Here is a 26,760-nt window from a genome sequence, read left to right as displayed (position 1 = left end):
TGCTGAGCCAAGCCTCCTTCCACATGTAGCCTGCATGTTGGAAAATATCCCACAGTATTATCCGCAAGAAGCGGAGAGTGTGCCAAGACTTCCCACGATCCATCCATTCTTTGCTGATTCGCTGAGTACATCATATTGGTATTGGTAAATTGCTTAGTCTCACGTAGTTTGGGAGGATGGGGAAAGAGTAGTTAGCTTGGAGATGGGTGCACTGAATGCTGCCAAATTTTCAGGAGCTCTTCTAGGGGACACGGGCCACACGTTCACAGTGGGAGGTGTGAGACTTACAAACCTCCTCTGCTTCAGGGCCGCAGACCAATGCACAGCTTGCTCAGTGTCTTCTTCTTGGTCACTCCCAAAGCTTCTGAACTGCTAGGGACAGCTTCCAGAATACACAGTGGGAGACAGCTCAACCGTTTTTCTCAGCCAGGACTCCAGCACAAATCTCAGTTCCCACTGGGAATTGGGGTTTGGACTTTCCCCTCCAAAGGTGTCCTTCTTGTCCTGGGTTTCACTGTGAACTACAAGAGGCAAGCTAACCTGGCACTTTGAATCCCAATTCTAGAGTTTGGGTACAAGGGAGAGAGAACAAAGGCTTTGGTCCTTTCCCAGACATAGAGCAAACAGACGTCTTCTCTTTCTTCCTCTTGACATCTTCAAGTCATTAGTGTTTTAATTTATAGGTGGTAGAGGGCCAAAAGATAATAGTGCGTCAGCAGGTGTTAGTGGAGTGTCTTGAACCTATCCGCACACAGTTCCCACAATTGACCCATCCCAACCGGTTTGCAGCTCACCTTACTTGAGATAAAGACTGTAGTGTCCCGAGAAGTGGACACTAGGACCCAGGAGAGGGCGAGGGGCAGGACAGGTCACCGGACACCAGTTCCGGTCAGGGGGAGGCCAAGGGGCAGAGCAAGGGACGTGAGGAACGAGGCAGGACGCGCAGCATGCTGGCTGCAGATAAAGCATAAATAAAGAAGCCCAAACTCACGCTGTGTGGTGGTGATCCTTGCAGAGAAGCGATGCAACAACTGGCTACGAGGCGGGATCGAAATCCACGCGTCGCGGCGACTGTCGGAGCCCACCCGGTCGCGAAAATCAACTCGGAGCCAGGAGCCCACCCTGGTCCGAAGTGCCCAGCAGAAAAAACATCGTTGCGGGAGCCCACCCCGGCGCTGCTAACACAAGTAAGAGCAGCGCGAAAGTGAAATTGACGAGGCAGCCGAGAATAGAGACTAAGACTCTCCCACGTGCGAGTTTCAACAAACTCTCGCGAGAGGAGGCGGCCATTTTGGAGTCAGGCAAATAGGGCCAATCAGCGTCCAAGATAGACGGCGGCCATTTTGAAGGGTCAGGCAAAGTCCCAGACAGCGTGAAATCGCGCAAGAGTGCGGCGGCCATCTTGGAGTCAGGCAAATTGGGCCAATCACAGCACAGGAAGGCCGGGAGGCCATTTTAAAGTCAGGCAAAAAGGAAATATTGACTTAAAAAGGTCAAAATTAAAGGAGAAATAAAAGAAAAAGGTGCCAAAGAAAGAAAATAGCACTAGAGGAAGAAGGAAGAGTAAAGGAAAAGAAATAAATACATAAAATAAAATAAAGGAAGGTTATGGGTGACGAAGAGATAAGGAGCACACAAGCTGTGTTCCGCAGGCCACAGCCATTTAATATATCGGAACCGCAAGCAGGCATCAGATGGGAGAGATGGCTACGACAATTCAAATGCTACATGCGCGCAACGGACATCGCAGAGAGCAAACAACTAGATCTGCGGGTTAACCTTGCGGGGGACGAGATAGAAGACTTAATGATGACACTCCCGAGTGAAAAAACGGCGGATTAGAAAGGCGCGAAAGCGTGCCTCACAGAAAAATTTGACCCCCAACGCAACATCGATTTTGAAAGGTACACGTTCCATACAGCATGCCAACAATTAGAAGAGAGCATGGATGACTTTGCGACAAGATTGCGGAAGTTGGTGGCATATTGCGAATTCGAAAAATTCAACAATGAAGAAGCAATACGAACCCGTCTCATCGTACGGTGTCTGTCAGTAGAGTTCAGGGCACGCAGTCTAAAAGAACCAACAACACTTGAGAAAATACTGACGATGGCCCGCACAGAAGCACGGGCCACGGAACATGCCAAACAAATACAAATAGGCAAAGAAAAAGGAACAGCTATGGCACATCGGATGACGGAAATTTTTTAAAAAGAACGACAACAGGGAGCAACAACATCCCAGGAAACAAGCGGTCACATGCTACAGATGCGGCCTTGAATTCCCACACATTGGCACCTGCCCAGCAATGGGCCAGAAATGCAGAAAATGCAACAGGGACAACCATTTCGCAAGCACCTGCATGAGCCGGCAATTCAGGAATGAGAGGGGACGAACAGCCAGACCAAGGATGACGGGCACAAGACACGCCCGACACATGGAGACAGCGGAGAGAGGCTCGTCTGAAGAGTCGGACGAACAGACGGCGGCCGGGAGGGAAGCACAGCTATACCTCATGTCCGACACACCAAAAGAAGGAAGACAGCAGGAACACGTCCAGCTGGTGGAGAAGCAGCAAATAAAAAAGACGGCCACAGTAGACATCGACGTTGGGCACCACAGAACAAAATGCTTGCTAGACAGTGGCGCAACATGCAACATAATGTGCATGTCAGAGTACATGAAGATGAGAATAAAGCCAACGTTATCGCCATCAAAAGTAGACGTGTTCACGTGGGGATCAAAGACACCCGTCGAAAACATGGGCAAGTTCACCGAAACTCTGACATATCAGGACATAACATGCCAAGAAGAGATACACGTGCTGAAAGGGGACATCGCAGCACCCTGCCTGCTGAGCAACGTCACGGCACAAGTCATGGGGCTGTTGGCTATGACATATCACATGACAGAAAAAGAGAACATACTGCAAGAATATCAAGAAATACTGCAAGGGTTGGGGAAGCTAAAAGACAAACAGATCACCCTACACATAAATGAAGCTGTGAGACCAGTGGCACAGCATCACAGGAGAGTGCGGATTCATCTACAACCGCAAGTGGAAGAAGAAATAAACAACCTACTGCAGCAAGACATAATTGAGCCTGCAGACGGCCCGACACCATGGGTGTCACCGATTGTGGCAGTCCCGAAGAAGAATACGTCCAAAATACGGATCTGTGTAGACATGAGAATACCGAACACCGCATTATCGAGGGAACGTCATCCGGGACCTCATCTGAACGACATGATCAGCCGGCTGACAGGGGCGTGCCGATTCTCAAAGCTGGATCTGTGCAAAGGGTATCACCAACTAGAACTGGACCCACAGTCAAGGTACATAACGACGTTCTCCACACACCTAAGATTATTCAGATACAAAAGGCTCAGTTTTGGTATCTCGTCAGCGGCTGAAATATTTCAGGAGACAATAAGACAGGTAATACGACCAGTGCACAACAGTTTCAACTACAGTGACGACATCCTAATGTTTGGGAAATCGGACGAAGAACACGATGGCGCCCTAAGGCAAGTGTGCAAACAACTAAAGCAGGCCGGGCTAACACTGAATGGAGAAAAGTGTGAGCTGGGGAGAACGGAACCGATATTCTTTGGGCACATATTCTCGAAAAAAGGGATGAGGCCTGATCCCAGCAAAGTGGAGATGCTGAAGAACACAAAGCCACCGTCAGATGTGGCAGAAATAAGATCTTTCCTAGGCCTGGCAAGCTACTGTGCCAGATACATACAAGACTTTGCTACGGTGAGCACGCCGCTGAGAGAACTAACGAAACAAGGCCAGAAATTTGTCTGGTCTCAACAATGCAATGAATCGTTCGAAGAAATACGGAAGGCAGTGATGACTGTGGAGCACCTCGCATACTTCGACCCTCTGCTCTGCACCGAGCTGAAGGTCGATGCCAGCCCAGTGGGGCTAGGTGTGATACTAGCACAACACTTGCCAGGAAAGGAGTCACCAAGGAAGATTGTTTCATATGCCAGCAAAAGCCTGACAGACATTGAGAAGGCATACTCCCAGCCGGAGAAAGAAAGCTTAGCGGTGGTATGGGCATGCGACCATTACCACATGTTTGTGTACGGGAAGCCGTTCACCATCATCACAGACCACCAAGCACTAGTAACAATTTACAGCAACCCAGCGGCAAAGATGCCACCCCGCATCGAGCGCTGGGGCTTCAGACTAATGGACTACGATTTCAAAATTGTCCACAAACCAGGGAAAGAACATAATCCAGCAGACTACATGTCACGGCATCCAATACCGCATGCTGAAAAAAAGGCCTCAATGGCAGAAGAATACTTAAACTTCGTGTTAAAGCAAAGCACGCCTGCACCAGGAACTCTAACAGAAATAGAGAGAGAAACGGAAAAAGATGACACTCTCCGAGCGGCCAGAGAAACGATGAGGCAACAAAGGTGGAGGCATGTCAACAACAACTGCACATGGAAGGGAGGAGTAAACAAGGAGGACATGCTGGCTCTACAGAAAATAAGCGGGGAGCTATCAGAGACAAATAGTGGAATAGTAATGCGGGGCACCAGGATAGTCATTCCAAGCTCACTACGGCGCCAAGTGGTCAGCATTGCACACGAGTCACACAGGGGCATTGTGGCGACAAAGAAGTTGCTGAGAGAAAAAGTGTGGTTCCCCGGTCTAGACCGTCTAGTCGAAGATACGATTGCGGCCTGTCACCTCTGTCAAACAACAGGTCCGCCAGCAAGACAAGAACCATTACACATGTCGGAATTGCCAAGGGCTGTATGGACAACAATGGCTGCCGATTTCTTTGGACCTCTAGATGCAGGAACTTACCTACTGGTCATAATAGATGAATACTCCAGATTCCCCATTGTGAGATCAGTCTCCTCGACGTCAGCAGCCGCAACATTACCTGTTCTGGACGACATATTCGCAGCATGGGGCTCGCCAGAAACACTGAAAACTGATAATGGTCCTCCGTTCTCAGGAGAGGAATTCCGAAGGTTCATGGCCTACCTCGGAATACAGCACAGGAAGATAACACCACTATGGCCGCAAGCAAACGGCATGGTCGAAAGATTCATGGGAAACATCAAGAAGGCAGTTCAGAGGGCGAAGCTGTCACAGATTTCCCTGGGCCAAGCACTATGTCAAATACTGAGAGACTACAGAAACACGCCTCATGGGTCTACAGGGAAATGCCCGGTGGAGCTAGTACTAGGGAGGACAAGCCGAACAAGGCTGCCGCAGGTAGAAGGACTGACCACGCCAGGGCACGAGAGCGTGGCAGCAAAAGATGAGGCGGCTAAGAAAAAAATGAAAGACTATGCTGACGGCAGACGACATGCCATCAAATCACACCTCCATGAAGGAGACACTGTAGTAGTCCGACAGAGACAACAACGAAAGTCAGACAGTCCATTCGCCCAAGACCTGTTGACGATAACACAAGTAAAAGGAACAATGATAACAGCAGAATCAGACAGCCAACGAATAACAAGAAACAGCTCACATTTCAAAGGCCTAAAGGAAGAACAGCACGAAGAGCAAGTGACAGGCATCGAAGAGACAACAAAAAGGGAGTGCAATGGAGCAGGTGCAGCAGAAGCCACCAGACCAAAGGAGGGCCAAGGACTAGAGACGAGGCCGAGAAGAGACATTGTGAGACCAAAGAGACTGATAGAAGAAATGTGAGATGCCGCTCTAGGCAGCATCTCACGGGTCACATCTATCGACACCTTCACATCTTGCAACAGACTCTACATAACAAACTGTCCCACTTCTGATTACTAACTAATGCTACTGTCGTCACGTCGTTGTGACAAAGGAGGGAGATGTAGTGTCCTGAGGAGTGGACACTAGGACCCAGGAGAGGGCGAGGGGCAGGACAGGTCACCGGACACCAGTTCCGGTCAGGGGAAGACCAAGGGGCAGAGCAAGGGACGTGAGGAACGAGGCAGGACGCGCAGCAAACTGGCTGCAAATAAAGCATAAATAAAGAAGTACAAACTCACGCTGTGTGGTGGTGATCCTTACAGAGAAGCGATGCGACAAAGACAATCACAGGAACTTCAATTTCAGGGTTTTTTCCAAAATGACCGAAAGCTACAATCTCTCTAAAAGCTCTCTCAGGCGAATGTCTAAAGCAGGTCAGTGGTCCATGCTCTCACATAAACATTCCACTGATGGAGGGTCTTGTCTGTTCTTTGTGTGGTCAGTTGGCATCAGCATCCCTTGCCTCTCCTCGCATTCTATAGATAAATGTAGATTGATATTTCTGCAATGAAACTTCTCCTCTCCTCTTAACTGGTAATTTCCACTGTTCAGTTGACCCAGAACGTCCTTTGTTCTCCAGAAAGACCTGATGGGGGACTTTCACACTTAGGGCCTTAGTTAGATCTCAGCAGATGAAATACTCCATCACACACATGAAGGATATCCCATCCGCTGTATTACGTACGATCTCCATAGGGGATAATGGGATCGTAAAAAGGCAGACGGGATATTCGTCACTTTTGTGACAGAGTATCACCCTGCGCCAAGATTTAAATCAGGCCCTTAATCCAAATCATAGTCATGGCGGGTTCATATGGACTTATAGGGCCCGATTCACAGAACTAACTTAAGACAAAATCCTAAACTTACTACCATTTTGGTATTCACAAAAGGCACTCACTCATCAATGAGTAAGTGCCTTCTGTGAATACCAAAATGAGTAAGTGCCTTCTGTGAATAACAAAATGGTAGTAAGTTTGGGAGTTTGTCTTAAGTTAGTTATGTGAATCGGACCCATTGAGAAGAACCTCTTCAAAAATCATCTTTGCAGCACGTACTTCAAAAATATAAATTCACTATGGAAATGAACATTTAATATGGAATACATGATGCACCAATGTTCTTTCTAGTTGGTCCTTCAGCTAAGATAGTCATTTAGGGATTCTATACATAAAGCAGACTGTTGCAAATGGCAAGACTGATTTAGACTGTGCACTAAGTAGAATTTAAAGATTTTTATGGTAGAGATGGTGCAAGCGAGCTACTAACTTAGCATGTCTCATTCATTACATGCCTAGGTCTTCTGTGCTCCAACTAAAATTTTAGAGGTGACTTCATTAATATAAGAAATAGGATTTTCAATATGTCAAAAACAGATTGCCCTGGTGCGTGTCTGCTGCTGTCTAGGCCTACAACAGGTCAGCGCTACAATGGTAGCTTTAATACTATGTTTTTAAAGTCTCTTGTGTATGTGGAGCAAATCCACGCTGCAGTTTAGATGTAATATCTGAATTTTATGACACCTGTGATATTTTATCTGTAACTTTCTGTGGTCTAACATATGCTATTGCAATATTTGCCTTCAAATTTGTCTTCTCTCCATTGCTTGCTTTACCAGCAAGGCGGACAAACCAATAAAATAAGTTTTCCAAATGTTTTTCTCAAATGTTGCTTTCATTGTCTTTAAAGAAAGTACAATCTAACCTGAAAAATTACTTGCATTACAAATTGATAATGCTAATAATGCCAAAGACAGAATTCTTCAATCAGCTGATTGTCCCTCAGATAATCTAAGACATTACTTTTACGCAATACTCCATTAAAACTACAACAAAGGGCATGGGCAAGATGGCGGACAGATAGGACGTGCCTTCGCGCCCCTCCGTCGCCGCTTCTGACTGGGCCCTGTCGCCCACCCTCCCTAATGCACAACAAGAGCCTTAGGGGGTTTCCACCTGCTTTGAGGCCAGCATATCACCCGGCGGTGCCGGCTGAGGCTGCTAGACCCGTCTCCTTGGGCTGAATGCAGAGGTGAGGCGGCCGCAGGGAGAGCTGCAGCATGGCGATGGCTGCGGCTCATTGGCCACAGTCCTGGCATCCTGATCCCCGATGACGGAAGCCGCACAGGTGTGACTGGACCATAGCCCCTGCCGGAGGACCCTGGGGGATATTTGTTGACATCGCCTGCCGATCGAGTATCTTCTGGCCCTAGGGGAATGGCCCTGCATACACAGGACCAGTGCACAAAATGGCAGTGTCTGCGGTGGCATAGGCACAGACCGTGGCCGGCAAAGACTCGCAGGCATTAAGCCTGGCGTTCCTGATAGTGGCGGGGCCCCACTGGGGCTTTGATGTCTGCAAAGGCCCCTGGTTGAGGGAACCAGGCATTGACACCCCACCCTAAGCACCCGCAGTGAAACCTGTGCCTACTGCGACCTGCCTACATCAATTACATTGCCTGTACCTGGGGACTGGAAGGACCTTGCCAGCAGTGGGGTCCCACCTCCTGGCCAGGATTCCAAAGCAACAGGCCTCACCACTGCTGAACCTAGCTATCAAGACGGTGGCGGCCATGGCTTTTTAAACGAGGGGCAAACCACTGCTCTGCAAGGTGATAAATGCTCTGGTCCCGATGCCACTACTCAAGGCACTTGGTTATTAATGCTGGAGGTGGGGGCCTGCCCCCGGACTGTGATGCTAGGAGGATCCCCATGGCTAGAGGCTCTTGACTACGGGGCGGTGTAGGAGAGGCTACTACTGACCACGACTTCACTGGAGCTCGCCCAGATGTTCACATCATCACAGATACCTCTAAGGAGCGGCAGAGCAGCTGAGGCCTGACAGCAACACTACAGAAGCCCTAGAGATCGCTGCTGCTACCTGGGCCTCAACACCAGCCGGTGCCTCTTCAGGTCCATCACTGTACACCTGTGACCCTGCTATTTAACCCTCCGCTGCAACGACTGGAACTGGCCACAGACCACAGAGAAGATCTGGGGTAGGGCACCTCTTGAGCACAGCGGGCTCTGGGAATGCCTGGAGTCCAAAGGGCAGACCTGGGCTGCGGTTGGCATAGGCCTGTACGGGGTAATCTCAGCCCCTCTGCTGAGACAGTGATTGGGCACCCAGGCAAGGGGGAGAGGGCCAGGAGAGCGCAACGTGGACCTTGACAGTGCCCCATGCTGGTGGAGATATTGCCCGATGACACCGGGTTCCAGCATACTTGCTGAACTCCCGTCCTGAGGCGCTGGATTGGGGCTCTTCCCTCTCTTCATTTCCTTTCTTCTTTGGGACCCTGAGGTGGAGAGCCCCTCGAGCAGAGTAAATTGCTCAGAGCCTATGGTGATCATGGCCACAGCATGGGCAAAAAAGGAGCGATCCCTCAAAGAGATGCTGACCAAACCGGCCGAGGACCCATCCATGGAGCGGCTGCCGCTCCTACCCTCAGAGCAGCCGACAGAGAAGACAAGGGGCTGGTGACTCAAACATTTCTGGAGGCCCTGTTTGCTTCCCTCCGAGACAACTTCAAATGGTTAAGAGAGACCTGTCAAAGGACCTAAAGGAGGTTTGCCAGGACCTAACAGAGGAGTGGGACAGGGTCTCCACCCTCGAAGACCATGAGTCTAGCTGCGCTGAAGAAATTGAGCAACTCCAGCAGGAAGTAATTTGCCTCAGAGATCAACAGATACATTTGCAGGCCCATGTGAAGGACCTAGAAAATCGGTTGAGACGGAATAACATCCACATCAGGAGGATGACAAGCAAAGCAGAGAGCGCAGACATTGAGGCATATGGTAAGGCCCTGTTCCTCCAAATCCTGGAAACACCACCCAACAGGGAAATACAGATTGATAGGGTTCACAAGGTGGCTGCTCTGTGAACAGAGAATACCCGTCCAGTCAACATCCTGGCATGACTTTCAACTCAAAGAAACCATACTTCGCAAAGCCAGAGACATTAATCCCCTGCAATTTTAAGGACATATGCTGTCACTCTACCAAGATCTCTCACCCTGGAAAAATGACGATACTTTTACCAAGTGACCACCTTCCTTCAGGACAAAGGCATTACTTATTCCTGGGACCACCCATTTCACTTTCACATAGTTTTTCGCTGCAAGGGAAACTCCATCAACTTCAATCCCTAGCTGAGACAATGCTGGGTGCTGAACATTGAAGAGTCCTCTGAAGAAAGACAACGGGCCAGCCTGAGAACAGATAGTCCAGAAACACCTTTGGTGGTAGGGGAGCTCGGCCTCATCCAAAGGACTACTCCCTGATCCTGAAACCATAGCTATGGAATACTGAGCAGTGCTGGACACATTAACTGGTGAATCCGACAGGCTGAAGATGACTTGGGCGCCACCGTGACTTCCAGCTCACATTCAACAGCAATGGAAGTTGGGGTTTGGCTTTCAGGGCAGAGGTGTGGTGGGACGGAATGACTCAGAGAGGTGTTTGAGATACTCTAATGGGCCCCTGCATCCAGGATTCCCACAGGACATTCCTGGCCACAACCAGTGCCTTAGGTTCTGATGGGACTACGTTTTTGTACCTGTTACATGTTGTGTTCTTGCTAGGGGGGTACTCACACTACACAAGGGTTCATTAGACTCAATATTCTCACAAACATGGGATCATCCAGGGACCACGCTGTCCACACGGGAGGGAGGGTTGACTATTACCCTGGTAGCAGCTACTGCACTTTCATTCCTTTCCCTCCTCACATGTTAAACTAAAGATTATCACCCTCAATATGAAGGGGCTCAAAAATCCGCCCAAGCGCTGAGCTATTCTATCATATTTAGAACAGTCTGGAGCTGACCTAGGTCTCCTACAGAAGACCCATCTGGTTGCTTACAGGAGACCTATCTGGTCACCCGAGACTGGCACAGGATTAGGTCTTGCACTTTTCTGCACCTGTTCTTCTCATTTGCCACCTCTAACAAAGCGGGTGACCATTTTGGTCTCCTGCTCTTTCCAAGGTCGGGTTGGTTGGCCCCTTGCAAATGAAGGCATCTCTTTGCCTCTGTGCCCACGCCATATTATGGACACAGGAGCAGAGGCAAACATGCCTTTAGGAGGCACTCTGAAAGTGGGGCACAAAAAGGTGGCATACTTTCAGTGCGCCTCCTGAAGGCAGCACTCTGGAGGGGAGAAAGGGGGTCCATACACCCCCTTACTGGTAGGTGCTATCACTCACTGCACCCACTTGCAAGGGTATCTCTCGCATCTCGCATCATGTACAAAGTCATCGCAACCAGCACTTATGCATATCTGACTGACAAGTTCACATTTTCCAGTGACTCTTGGCAAATTTGCAGCCAGGAAGACATCAGACTGGAAACTAAGAACTTCAACAAAAAAAGACAAGTTTGATTCCATCCAAGAGCCCTGTATCTGTTCCACCCTCCTCCAATAATGGTAAAATCCGAAGACATACCTCTTTAAAGAACACTACTTAACAACACACTCATAGACTACTCCCGCTCTCAAAATCCAGCTACAGTCCAACCACTCGTTGACTCTTTCTTTGCATTGACAAGGACAAGCCTCTGCTGCTTGTCGGCCAGGTTTGTTCTTTACAAATACCACAAACCTAGAGACATACATACTCAAGGCCAGTTAAAAAGAGAGTGCAATTTTTATAAAAATGGCCAACTCTGTCATTAGATGAAAAGACCTCCAAAGCCGATTTTTTTTGCCCTGATGTAAAAATGTTTAAGAGTACCTTTAGAGTTTGGCAGTCAGCTATAGCTATCACCTAGCAATGACCGCATGGTACAGCGACAAGCGGAACACGAGCATGGTCTACCCTGTGTTTCAAACTCATGCTTCTCTATAATAGGGTCTATTTACACAGAGCAGCACGCCATAAAGTCGGTTCCATCTTGGTGCCTAAATAATAAATGCTAATATTACACATCCCAAAAGGATTTCACTTGGCATATTTATTGTATTTCACATAGTTGTACTCAATTTTCTTGTCCAATGGCTATGGTTTGGAACTCTTCCGTGCTTTTTTTGCTTCCTTTTCTGTTACCCTGCTTTAGTTAACCTCTTGCGTGCCCCGCCCTTTCCCCGCCCTGTGCCGGGCTTTCTATTAGCGGGCGGAGTTCATGACGAGATGGTCTCGTCATGGACACAGCGCCACCGCGGCCCATGACGAGACCATCTCGTCATGGGCACTGAAGGGGTTACATTTTCTGCCATAGTGGTGTATGCCACTTTGGCAAACGGACCATTCCTGGGAAAGCCTAATAAATCAGCAGCTTTCCCTCAGACCAAATGTTGCAATTCATTGATAAAAAAAAAATAGAACAAAGGAAGGTGCCAATGCTGCACTACACTTTCAGACAAATTTAAACAAATGAACTGACTTAAACAAATCCATTTTGTCCATTTTATGGTTGATTTTAATCAAAAATATTTTAAGCAATTTTTCTTATTATTTTGCACGGTTGTATTTTAAATGATTCAGTAATATACACACAAAATCAAAGGAAACACATACAAAAATACATTTCAATTATTTACATTTACATAAACACGTAAACATGTCCATACAGCTAGCATACCTCAAGCGATCAGACAATAGACAACATTCAATTACAAATTTACATTTATATACAAAAAGCACGACATCAATGAATAACACTTGTATTTTTCGAAAAACCTATTTTAAAGAGTTTTTTGTCTGGTCCTCGTGCACGATTCAGCTGGGACCCAAGGGCGCTCTGAAAGAAGAAGAATAAAAAGTGTTCGGCCGAATAAATACCGAGTCCCTGCCCTCGAATTCCCCAAGACACAACTAGCCGTTTCCGCCCAGGCTGAGTGAGGAACCACGGACGTTGATATGAGAGATCTCTGAAAACTACCTATACGTTCTATCGTAGGCTAACCACCATCCGTTTTAACTCGTGGATGTGCCACTGCAAAGTGTAGATAATTTTGGTCCTGATGAGAATCCCCGGTGAAGGGATTCGAAACGCGTAGACCTCTCTCTGACTCGTCTTCGCCTTCAACATAACAAAAAACTCTTTAAAATAGGTTTTTCGAAAAATTGCTTAAAATATTTTTGATTAAAATCAACCATAAAATGGATTTGTTTAAGTCAGTTCATTTGTTTAAATTTGTCTGAAAGTGTAGTGCAGCATTGGCACCTTCCTTTGTTCTATTTTTGATTACTTTGACTTGGCCCTGCTGCTCTATGAGTCAAAACCCAAGTTGGTCTTGCTAGCAATTCATTGATGATAAATCCATACTTTCTGACTTCCCCAACATTCCAACATATAAAAAAAAACATGAGTGGAACATCTTTCTCTGTTCTAGCAGCCAAACTATGGAATTCACTGCCCACACATATAAAATCCAATGGAAACCATCTTAGCGTCAAAAGATTTCACAAGAACTGGCTCTTCCCCATATGTTTAACCACAGGACAACTATACTCACAACACAACAGTGTCCCACTACAGTATACTCAGACATGACCAACTATGCTCCTCATGTTACAGAGATAAAGTTGTTGTTATACATTTGTCATTGCACACGGAATTATGTCTCCTGTTGTAAGCACCTACATTCATATTAGGAGAAAACAGAAATGTTGCACCACAAGAGAAGTGTGCTTTAGAAAAGGCCATTGTTCAGGGCCGCGTAGCTACGGGGGGCCTAGAGGGTCCGGACCAGTCTATGTTTTTCTGTGCCCCCCCAAATAGTACAGGCTGTGTACTTGCTTTTCAATTTGTACGTTATGATTTTAATCTGTTTGGGCCTGTTCATAGATTTCTCTCTGTGTTGTGAGTAAGGGGCGGAGGCTGAGTGGGGACTGGTACCCGGGAGTGGGGGAAGGGTTTGTGCAATCATGCATGTTTCTCTTTGGGCCAGAAAGGAAAATAAATGTCATGAGAGGCAGAGAAGGGGCTATGGGGGCATGCCCTCTGCCAGCCTAGAATGAAATCATAATCCTGGAGATGCACATGTGTGCTGTGCAGCTCAGGGTGGGAACAGCTTCCATTCGTTTCCCTGGATTACCCAAAGTTGGTGCTGCTTTTAATGCACCTGCGGCCTGGCCCACATTTGCAGCACACCACTTTCCACCTGCTTGCCAGTGCCAGAACCACCTCTCCCTATAAGTATGTGCTGTCTATGTATTGCTTTCTGCTGGAACAGATCTACGGAGCTGCCCTTCTGTGGCCGGAGCGCCTTAAGTGCTATAACAGCTATTATGGTAGCATTTGCAGCACTCCGCTCCTCACCTACCTGGTATTGATTGCTTGGAGCTCCAGTGACCAGGGCAGCAAAGGCAGTCCAGCTGATCAAAAAATCAGCGGCCATACCCTCAGTACTGTAGGACTGGTGAGCAAATGTCTGCTGCTCGTCAAGTAAGTAATTAATACATAAAACAAGAAAGGGCCCCTTTCACATAAGAAGCAGGCGAGCAAATAAATTAACAGGAATCAGCCTACCAGGCCCTTGCACGAGCAGAGAGTCATGAAAATATCTGCAGGGATGTAAAAATATGGTAAAATCTATTCAAAATTAAAAAAATTGCATTTCTTAAACATTCTGAAAGCTCAACCGTTTCACCTTACAATTATCAGATTATGTCACCCCATTGAGAGTAATTTGATAAAAACCGATGGTTTTAAATTTCACCCAGAAACATTTCTGCCCCTAACCCAGAAAACAATGTCATTAGTAAACACTAAGAAGTAAGTCGAGTGTCACAGGTGCCCCAGATTATTATTATATGTGGAGCAACGCCATAGCCTATCAAATCTAACATACACGCTTTGAAGGTGTTCTCACATGTGATAATATAGAAAAGAAGGCATGAGGAAATTGAATTTTTGCCTTGGATCACACAATTTGTCCAGCGGGGAAGCTGGATTGGTCCCATGCTTTATTGTTTCACATTGTGCAACTTAAATTAGCCAGTCCATGGAAATCTCTTTCTCTCCTGTTTTTCATCAAAGGTTAATGATTTGAATGTAATACTTATTGATTTCTGAAAGCAGTAGCGTTTTACCTTAAAATATCAGATTATATCACTGCATTGAGAGGCATGCATCAAAACTGATAGTTTTTTAACTAACTTAAAAACAGTCCTGCCCCCCCTTCCAATGCGAAAATGCCTTTAGTGTACTCTGAGAAGCAAGTCAGTTGTCATGTGTGACCTATTTACATATAGGTACCACAACATTTTGGCTTATTACATCAAACAAAGATTTTTTTTACTCTGCACATACTAAACTCATATATTTGAAGGTGTTCTCATATGCAATAAGGCAGAAGAAGGCAGCAGAGGGAAATAAAATATACATAGTTTGGTCAAGTGGGGCTGTCGGGATAGATCCCATGTTCCATATTTTCACATCTGTCGATTTTAGATCAATGGTTAATGCATTGACTTGAATTCATAATTCCAGAAAGTGGAAGAGTTTCCCTTTAAAATATCAGTTTATATCACTGCATTGAGAGGCATTTACTAAAACTGATAGTTTATAAACTTCAGTGTAAAAACATTCCTGCCCCATCTCCAAATGACAATGCCATTAGTAAACACTAAGAGGTAAGACAATTGACATGTATGCCCTACATTCTTAATGTATGTGATGCAACATTACACCTTATTAAATCAAACAAAATAGGTTTTTGCACAGTGCACATCCTAAGCTCATGTTTGAAGGCGTTCTGATATGCGATAATGAAGAAAAATTTGACCCGCTGAAACAAAATCTTTGTGTAGGATCACACAATTTGGTGTGGCGAGGACGATCAAATTGATCCTAAATTCTGTAGTTTCACATTTAGCCACTAGATGGGAATATATTTATCTCTCTGGTTTTACAGCAAAGGCTAATACTTTTACTTTTTTTCTTAGCTTATAGCAGGGGCCACGGCACCAAAGTGACAATAAAGGTTGTCTCATATTAAGCTCAAGGAAACAAGAGAAACTTGAGAAGAGCTACAGCAGAATGTGGCTTGAACTTTCAGTGGCTCGCCCACATCTATTTTCTCTCCACTATAACCGGAAGTGGCAGGTAGTGCCACTGAGTTGGTTACCCAAGTCCAGTCCCACTATGGCTTATTCTGCTGTTTTTTTTAACTGGTGCCATCTTCAAAGAACTCAGAATAATGTCTGTAGCGATATACAAGAGTAGCAAAATACATTATTTAATATTAACTGGATCTAGTGCTTAATTTGTAAAAGACAAAGTGCCGGGTCCCAAAGTTTTGCTTTGAAGCTCACAGCTGCCTCTATTAAAGGTTGGGGTGAGGAATACCAAGGCTGTATAATCTTGATTCTACCTCACGCATCTTTGATCCCCCACTAGACACTCCCTACTTTTCTATCTCACTCTTGTCAGGTCTTTCCATCTTTTCTTTTTAGGTCTCGCCTGCCGTAGCTGCGCGCATGCGCAGTCTTGCCCAGCGAGATTTAACGTTTTGAGGGATTTTCTGTAAGGGACATTAAGCCCCCCCCCTCTTTTCCATTGGCTGGCATCACTGTTTATGCTAAACGGTGGCCAGCCATTGGAAAAGAGGTGTCAGTGACGTCTTTGCTCGGCTTTCTGAGCCGTCCCATTTGGATGGCCTCGCCTGCTTTGCGTTCGTCGCAAAAGGTTTCTTATCTTTATGGGGCCAACCACATGGCCCCATAAAGACAAGAAACCCATTAACAGGCGAGGCGAGACCGTCCAAGTGGCTCGGAGAGAAAAGCACGAGCAAATACGTCATGGCGTCATACGATCTGCTCCGTGCCCCGGTAGGAGCGAAGAGGAGCGCCGTGCTGCAGCTGAACGTTTTGACGTTCCCCAAACACGTGGTGCAGTACACGGACTCTGGAAGGAGGAAACGCAGAGACGGCTCGTTTTTAAGGTGCTGCGGGTTTAGGGGCATTCTTTATTTAAACATGAGTGGGAAGAAACAGCTGGTTTAACATGGCCGCCTTGCAGCTGTGCGAGCTGGCCTCTCCCACTCCAGCGGGCTGTTGATTCATGGCTAACAGGATCCGAGGCCTCTTTATGAAGAGATAAAATGCGAGGTGTGCTTGAACATCAGAGAGCTATGGGAGGCATGGCCGGCTGCCGCTTACCCTCTAAAAGCATTCCGGTAAGACACCGTTGATTTCCAATAGACCAAATATATTGCTTTGAGGTCTCTTGAGCAGACCGTGCATACAGAGACTGCTATTTGTTAAAGGAATCTTTTCTTCAATTACCAATGTGAGCCTAACTCGCCAAAGTTGTGGGACTTGTTACAGTCCAATCTCTTTAGGACTTGGACCTTGGCGTGCGTTGGGGGTATCCAGTGTTCACGTCACCGCCATCACTACTCTCCACAATCGCTGCTTTCCAAAACCAGTACCCTCCACTACAATAAGTGTTCACCACCCCACTATGCATGACGACCACACACTGCTGCAAACACCTGCCAAATCCACCATTTTTCACATCACAGCTCTGCAGTCCCGTCACATTCTGCCTCCATCACCCGCTACATGCGCCCCCACCCCTTTTAGCCGATGCGGTGTTACTATTCGTTATGGTAACCTCAGTACATCTAGTACCAGTGGGTCACCCTTGGATTTACAGCGCCATATATTTCGATTGACTAGAATATGAAGGGCAAGCGTAACTGTTAAGATTGTGCCGTGCTTTTCCAGTACCGACTGTCATCACTGCTTAAGGAAGCCTCGGTTCAAACAAGTGAAATGTACTGAACAGTTATTTTGAGGTGACAACCAAAGACAGGACAGGATGATAAAGCCGTTTCCCACCATATATTTTGAGTAGCCCACCAGAGGAAAAACCTTTTGAGTGGATGTCGTACGCCAGTGAAAATATACGGGGCATGTTATTTCGAGCAAATGTAATACCAAACATGCATTCAGGCATTTACTACACCAAAGTAAATTCGAGTTTATTACCACAATGCCGCAAAATTTATAGGCGAAAAATCTTTTTTGTACTGCTTCGCGGACTTCAGGCAACAAATAATTGACACATTAAAACAAGACTGCTAATACAAAGTGTAGTGGGGAGGGTTAAAACAAGACTACTAATACATAGTGTAGTGGGGAAGGTTTTGTAAGTGAGAACTAATTGAAGCATTCAGAAAAGATAACGAATTCAAATGATAACATTTTTCACATGAAAGTAAAATGAACTAGTCTCCAGAGCGAAGAAAAAGAGTGCTTAAAAGCAAAGTTTCCAGAAGAGTTAATTGTCTCAGTCCTGAATGTGTTTTACGCTGCTGTTCGTGCTATCTTGGCCACTGGAATTGATTTGCTTGTCTCCGTCCAAATTCCAACATGCCGGATAGTGTCACTTTTTTTGTGTGCAGTTTCGTGTAGCGCAAACTCGAACCTAAGGTATTGGAGCGCTTTACATGACCACCAGTTAGTTACATTACACAAGGACACATTCATTTTTGGTAGGCACAGGGGAGATTAAGTGATTTGCCCAGAATCACAGGATCTTGAACCGACGCCGAGACTCGAACTTGGTTCCCCGGCGCCAAAGTCGACAGCTCTGGCCGTTATGCCACATCCCTTAACTTTACATACCCATGTCTATAGATGCACTTACACGTTACACCGGATTGAAGAGATAAGAAATGCCTCTAATATGAAAATACGTTATTTCCGGCACTATTGAAAGTGTTGCATAGGCTACCACACATGCAGAAATGCGTTGTGGGCATATAAATAATTGCTTGTTTTACCATTGCGCTTCATAGCAAGCTTGAGCTTGTGTGCGAATATGCACTAAATTCTATTAACAATACAAACCGCAGTTCTGTCGCATCTAGGTGGTACCCCATTTAATGGCACTCATTTCTCAATATGCGAAGGATGGAATGCTGTGGCTGCCGTGCCAGGATTCGGACTCGTGATCTGCAAGTTTCAGAGGTGATAATTCAGTTGACAAAGCCCCTTACTCTTCATAAATGTGCAAGGAAAAAACACCCTTTTAATTGACGGGACCAAGCCATGAAATTAAACAAGGAAACAATAGTTCTACGTAGTTTCGCGCCCCCAGCAATGACCAACACAAATGGGTAACAGAATACCTTATGTATGTTGGGGTTCCATTGGGTAAGAACTGCTGTACCGGCTTTCACTGAGTGGGCCCATGAGGGAAGAAGCGTTAGTATATCATCTACATGTAACTGTATAAGGAGATCTGAACTTCTTAACAGGACACCGAGAGCAGGCAAACAGATCGTGCAGCTGCAAGCACGGTCTGTTTATTTATCTTCTGTCCTCTAATAGCGGGTTTTAACGCTTTAGCTTCATTAACAAACTCTGCGTGCTGTGGTAAGGATGGCCACCTCGAATAAAAATATAAACAGGACAAGAATCATCTGTTTATCGAGCAGCACGCACCAGTGATAAATTCGCGGTCAGGGATTCTTACAGCCTAGCTAATGTTCTCAGAGCATAGAGAACATGTGAAATTTGTGTTTGAGCTAAACGATTTAGGTGAAATACAATGACCACATTAAACAGGTTTTTTTTTTAATCTGAATTAATTCACACGAGATAAACATACTATAAAGTAAGCGATGACTGATGAGCTTGTTATCTCTACTAACCCTGCGTGCTGTATGTTTATTCAGCAGCAGAAACATCGGTGCTCATTTAGCGCTGAAGGCACCAAGGGGCTGCACTTTTAAAGTTTAATTCCCAAACTGAATCCAAAACTTAACAACTGATTACATCGCTGGCCTTTTCAATTTGAATATCAGTACGTGCCTACATTTATCTATAATGTGCATTGGCTTTATAAATTAATAATAACTTTAACTTCAACTTCCTTTCAGTACCTGCAGGATTTCCTTCGAAACTGCAGGGCAGATTTACATATCAGCAGGGATGCGCCAGTTATTGTGCCCCATCGCTCGGCCAGCTCCTCAGCATCCTACCGATGATGGGTCCCGGCGGGCACCCCAGGCTTGTCAGCACCCGCGCATAAGGTACCCCAGGACCACGTTCCCGGTGTGCAAACACCCCTCGAAGATCTGCGTGACGTTATCTGTGAGAAAATGGATTTACGACTAACCAGAACAAGCATTGACATAGCCAATAGGTCTCGCTTTTGCGAGAGTTTATGCTATTGGCATTGTAAATGACAATGCCTTTTTTTATTTTTTTTAAACCAACACATAAATAAAAGGCATTGTAATCTACAATGCCAATAGCTCAAACTCTAGTAAATGCGAGACCTAATGCATTGCAAATGCTTGTTCCCTTTGTCACTGTTTTCCATCTTTCTCCTCATACTTCTTTTACAGTTTTGTGTTTTTCTCCCTCTGGATCTAAATCTGTTGAGGAAAAGCAAGTGCTGGTTCCCACAAACGACCCTGGTGGGTCCCACTTGCAACCACTGTTTCGCATTAAGGACTGACTGGATCACGCCTGTGCATAAGGGGAGGGAGAAGTTGCACACGTATGAGGAGTTCGCCTGTCACAATCTTGATTCTCTCAGTGGGGCTTACACTACATTTTAGTTCTGCTAATTGTAGAGTCGGTAGGTTTTTAAAACCAGGACAGGCTTTAGGTGTTAGCATAAGAATACAAAGACGAGTCATGGACAGAGCACTATGCTATCACACATCTCCAGAGACATCGCTATTAGTATTATTTTTGTTGTAATCAAACAGTAAAATTGAAATGGAAAGGCTGTGCTCTAAATTAAGATTTCTCATTTCAGCACAGACGTATGGGGTTGTAAATGAACCTAGCTATGGAGATCTACTAAGCCTTGAATAGTATATCTGAGCCAGCTTGCTGTGTGCTCACAGTTAGCTATTTTCATCAGCAATATAACACTCTGTAAACATACCATGAAACAAAAGCATTGTTTCAATTAAATTACTTAAAATGGCAGAGAAACAAATGCTTGACATGCTGAGCTTTTACCCCCTCTTTTGCAGCAATAACAAAAGGCAGCATCTCTGTTTGTAGCATAGCTTCCATATTCACTGAGTCCATGTGTGACTAGGCACTCCACACCAGTTTTTTTTTCTTCTCTTTTGGGATTTCTAATCCTAATTTTATATTGGAGCAAAAAAGGCTAGAGGTTCCAGGATTCAAAGAAAAAGCTTAGACTGCTGCAGCTGGTCACTCATAGATCATGAGAACCTTGACAGGGCGGTGGTAAAGGTCTGACCTGTCTTCGGACAATGCTGAATATGAGATCAGGTATGATAGGTGTGTGAGGCACATCATGCTTGTGGTCTTCCAACCCCACAATATTTCAAGTATTTTATTTAGTGAAAAATGTCAGCACTCTTGGAGATATGCAATAAAAAAAAAAGACTATCCCTGCAAATCCGAAACATCTGGTCACCTTAAATGGCATCTCCCTTTGTCATTGCATACCATGAGGTCTGCTGTAAACAGTCCGATCCTTACCAGGGCACAACTATTTGTTTTTGATTAGTGGCTCTACATAGATCTAACATGTCATCTTGCAGTCACTTCAGAGTGCTAGGAGATGCAGTAAGCAAATTGTAATACCATAATATAGTGTATCCACGCCATCACAATGATCAGAGGGAGCCTTGTGCATCAAGGAGTATGCGTTTAGAGGTAAAGTTATCCCACTAATGGCCCATGATCCATTCCAGGTGGCTGTCCACAATCCGCCCAATCATGACCCACAATTAAGCATCCATCAATTTAACATTCAATCACCATACACAAATCATTGCCGATGATTATTTCCAATTAACTGTATGTTCATTGCTTCAAGCACCATTACAGGTCTCTGAAACTATACCACAGATGATCCCCAGACAAAACACAACAGAGATTATATCCAGAAATGGACAACAAATGCATATGTGGCCCTCATAACAGCTTTTCAGATGAGTATTGCAAAAACCAGAAAGGAAAAGCTGGCCCAAAGTCCAGACTGAAACACATAATACTAGAGGTGGCCTCTAAACACTGGAGAAATACTCTCCCGATTGGGCTATAAACACTAAGAAAAAGAGCTATATGCTAAATCCAGACTGTAGTCCATGTATTGGAGGAGGATGGAAGCAGATGATTTCAAACACAGGAGTCAGTCAACTTGTCACTGTATCTCTAGTCGTATTAATAGACCAAGATTGCAGTCCCCTCAGGTGTGGGGCAGTGAGAAAATTATGCTCAAAATACAGATGCTGGGGCAGATGTTGATTTATATAGACTTCAAGAAACAGAGAAAGGGGCATTAGGAGGGAGCAAGAGAGAACGGGCTACACAAAGGGACAGATGGACAAAAATATATATATATATATATATATATATATATATATATATATATATATATATATATATATATATATATATATATATATATATTATACGAGGTAAATTTGTGATATGGTATTGAGTGGTTCTGGTGACATCATAAACCCACACGGTTGAAGGCTGAATGGCTTGTAAACGTCATCAGAACCTTTCAATGCTAATAAAATACCATATTACACATGTAGCCCCATATGTTAGTTTGAAATACCTTTTTGATTCAAAGTGCATCTAACAGCAGGTGCTGATTGGAATTAAAATGTTTAGGCCTACAGTTTATGAATAAAGAGTTAGTAAAACAATGGGCAACGGGAAGGGCCAGTGGACTTTTTCAATTTTACAACGACTTGCGCTAGATGGCGCTCTAGGACAAGGAATAGTATAATTTACTATCCAACACCTTCCCTACTGTACGTAGACTGGAGTTGGAATAGTAAAGTATACTACTCCTAAGTCCAGCGCCCTCCAACGCAAGTCGTTGTAACGACTTGTGTTGTAAAAACCGCGATGTAATGTACCGCGATGTAAATGTATGCGTTGTAACGTCATACATTCTAATTATACATTTATGTTGCTTGCCACAAACATTGCAACACAATTTCACATGATTTGTAGATTTCACAAGAATTGTTTTAGCTCAAGAGGTTACAAATAACAGTACCAGAAATGCGCAGCATAAGTCACCTTTTTTGTTACAAAATTTAGATAACCTTGCCATGAAATTCCCGTGGCCCTGACAAAGATAAAGGTCTGGAGAGTTGGTTGTGGCCTGTTATTATGACTATGAAACCTGTATTTCTCAACTAACCTGAAATATTTCCCACATTTCATAGTTCCTTGTGTGAACTATAGGTTTCTAAGTCACTGCATTTTGTGCTGTGAAATCACCCAGGTATGTAGGATAGATAGCCAGACAGACACCTAGACAGACAGGCATATAGATAGATATCAACAGTTTGATACACAGAGATAGTCAGCTAGTGTTGGATAGACAAACAGCTAGATATAAATAAAGGCACACAAACAGATATAGAGAAAGAGAAAGTTACAGATATTTATGAACAGAGATAGATAGATAGATTGTAGATCGTAGGATAACTAGATAAAAATAGAAACAGATGTCTCTTCCTGTTTCTTCCTCGACCTCTCCGTTGTTAGCAACCATCTTTTTTTTTTAAATTTTTGTCGTAATTAATTTTATTGATGCAATCTCACATTTCATATACAAACATATAATATGGATTTCGATGAGGTAAGAGAATAAGACTCCAGATATTCCTACAGAAATAACCTACAATTCATTATGACAAGATTCCTCACATGTTCATGGGGATTAAAGAAAAAGAAAAGGGAAAAGAGGCCCCCACAGGTTGGGAAGAACAACATTAAATTCATATTATTCCTTCATGTATTCAATTATTGGACCCCAAATTGGCAAACCAAGTTTCTGCTTCTGTAACCCCATCAACGCATATAAACTATACTCCAAATTAAAGATGGCCAAAAATTTGGCTCTCCACATTTCAAAAGTCGGGGCCTCTTTTTGTAGCCACAAGGAAGCTATACAAAGCCGGGCTACCGCCACTGCTATGAAGATTAGGTATCTAAAATCAAAAGCTGATTGTCCTTCCCTTACATCCCCCCCTATACCCATTAACATAACAGATGATGAGATTTTAATCTTAACTCCCGTAATTACTGATAAAAAACCTTCCATATAGTCCAGAAGTTGTATCAGTTTCCTACATGTGAAAAAAATGTGGATAATATCAGCCCCATCCGTCCCACATCTAAAACATTTCCCATCGTTATTCCCCCCCCCCATTTCAGCATCTTAGCAGGAGTATGATATAAGCGATATGGAGAGCAGTGCGGAAAAAGCTACAAATAGAGCGGATCAGTTTTTATACTCCAATAAACTCACCCATGTTACTCCCTACTGTCTTTATTGATAGAGTAGCTCATATATGGCAGGATAAGGGAATTATATCTATAGGTAAATTATATAAAGATGGAGAGTTGCTCTCCTTCCAGATGTTAGCTGATGAATTTAAACTCCGTCAAACTGAATTTTACATTTTTTTACAGATGAGGGACTTTCTGCAGAAAAAACAAAGGAAAATTGATCCATGTTTGTTGGTTGAGGCCATTAGAGAGGGCAAACGCATAGGGGTAATCTATAGATGTCTGTTGGACATACAGAGAGATGATTTGGAAGCTCAAAATATAAAATGGAGGAATAGATTGGGAGAGCAGGAAATATGTATAGAACAATCAATTGCTATGACAGGGAGAATTTTAATATCAGCCAATTTAAGAACACAACATTTTAAAACTAGTTAGCTACCATCTTTGTGTATATTTTTGTCTCTCCATTTCTCAATTTCTGTCTCTGTCTGTCTTACATTCTGTCTCTCTGTGCCTCTCACTTCTGTCTATCCCCATCTTTCCCTTCATCTCCTTGCTTTTCTCTTCTTATCCTTTGTCTTTGATTCTATCTTCATCACCTGTCCTTCTTTCTCTTGCCAACTGACTTGTCTCTCTGTCTTTTTATGGCTCTCCATGTTTTTCTGACCTCTAGGTCTCCAGTATTTATCCCTCCGCCCTGTAACTTACTTTTACTCCACATTTATCCAGCTCTACCAGTATTCATCTCTGTCCACTTGTCTTTTTCTGTTTTTTTTCACTCTCTTCCCGTCTTTCTCTCATTTTGTCTTTCTGTTTTTTTTTACTCTGCTATTCCATGTCTCTCTGGATGTATCTTTCCACTTATATTCTTTCTGCGTTTCCATGTTTTCTCACTCTTATCTTTCCCTCCTCTTCATCTTTCGATATTTCACTGTCTTTATATCTTTTTCTCTCACTCTCTGTCTATTTTCTTATCTCTTCCAGTCTTTATCTGACTTTGTCTCTCCCTATTGTTCTCTTTTTTCTCTTGTTTTTCTTTTTTTATCCGTGCCCTCTTTCTATCTCTCCCACTCTCTTCCTCTGTATCTTGCCCATCTTTCCCTGTCTTTATCTCCTTCTTCTTGGTCATTTTTAATGTCATGAGATGGGAATCTTTTGCTATCTAGTAACTAGCTGGACTACACAAACCTATACACAACAGAAATACAATATTTGTCCATGTACAGCATTGTCAACGTTTTGTGTTTTCAAACTTATGTTTTGAATTGGTGCATCATTATACGTTATAGAAGGAAGAAAGTAAGCATAATAAAGGACTGGTTACATGACTGCTGATACAAGTTTACGAGTGTAATCTAAGGATTCATGCGTGTTGTTCTGTATGGGTTCAACGGACACATATATTAGTAGAATGTCTGTACCTGAACTTATTAATCAATCATTTTATATGGTAGCAGAACATCCCCCTAATGTAGGCAATTTCATGTCTTTTTTGTCCTTTCTTTAAATAGGTATTTATTGAGGCCCCTTGAGACTGCTGCAACATATATGTCATTGGTCTGAGTCTCTGACAAAGGCAGCTCAAGCTTTCGTCCTTCTCAGGATGAAAATTTGGATATGGTTAAACTGAGTACTAGTAATACCAGATAGGTACTGAACTTTGAATTAAAAACTGCAAAATAGTTGCATATCTACAACTATGTAAACAGGACAAAACATCTTCAGAAATCCAGGCACACAAAAGTCAAAATGCCAACCACCACACATGCACAAAGACCATGCACTCATGTACCCATGTTTACAGACCTATAGTTGCCCATATACACAGACCATTTGACAATCAGTCACTGATGCACACAGACCAAGAGAAAGTACGATATATTTGTGTCTTATACAGAACTTCAGGAAGGCTGCATAAAAGTGGTTGACCTAATAGGAGTGTTGAAAGAGAGAATAAGGGAGAGGGGAGTAAGGAATCTGCCTTATAAACAACATGATATTACTGAAAGCAGAGCAGTAGGTGGTAGGCATTTGATGGTCAGAGAAAGCTGAAAGGTAAAATAGTCTAAAGTATAAGAAAACTTACAGCAAAGAAAGCAGGGGGTATAAATCAAGGGAGAGGGAACCAACAGTGTGAGGGACAGGGCCCTAACAAAGGCTTAAAAATGGTAAACTGTTACCAGAGATGCCAGAGAGAGCTGTGCACAATGCCCATTAACTAGAACATACAGGATGGCACTGAAGCAACAAACACAGTTCACACCTAATTTTTCTTACAACACAGATACATAGAGTCAGACAACAAGGTATTCATTCATATTCTTTTGAGGATACTCTCCAAATCTCCTGTACAATTGTATTTTAATTATATCCAGGGTAGGCTGCTGGAACTGCTTCGAGAAGCTTTGTGATGTATCATTTGCCACAAACCTTAGCCCACACTCCTATGGTTTACTGCACAAAGTTGCCTTAAAACGTTTTTGATGAGGGTTACTAACCTTCCATGCTATATGTCCACCACTACACATTCATATTCTCCAAAAATCCTTGTGAAAAACCTATCAATCCTGCTTCACCCATAAAATAGTGATTTAAAATTATTTTCCATGTTTACTTAACATGCACATTTTTACCAAATATCCGCAGGAAAGTATATACTATTATCAAAAAATGCAAATATAAATACATCATCTGCTTTCAAATCATATTCATACAGCAATTCTTTGAAAAAAAGTTTAAGGCAATACAATGTGACTGGAAGCTTC

General features: G+C 44.1%; 1 protein-coding gene across 3 annotated transcripts in view; it reads right to left on the bottom strand.

Moving 5' to 3' along the window:
* Positions 1–26,760, bottom strand: part of LOC146822954 (serpin B10-like) — a 454,260-nt gene that overhangs the window by 319,953 nt on the left and 107,547 nt on the right. The window lies entirely within an intron of this gene.

Source organism: Triturus cristatus, chromosome 5_2, assembly GCF_964204655.1.
Source record: "Triturus cristatus chromosome 5_2, aTriCri1.1, whole genome shotgun sequence".
Lineage (NCBI taxonomy): Eukaryota > Metazoa > Chordata > Amphibia > Caudata > Salamandridae > Triturus > Triturus cristatus.
Note: the sequence above shows the minus strand (reverse complement) of the source record. Positions and strands in the feature narration are given on the sequence as shown.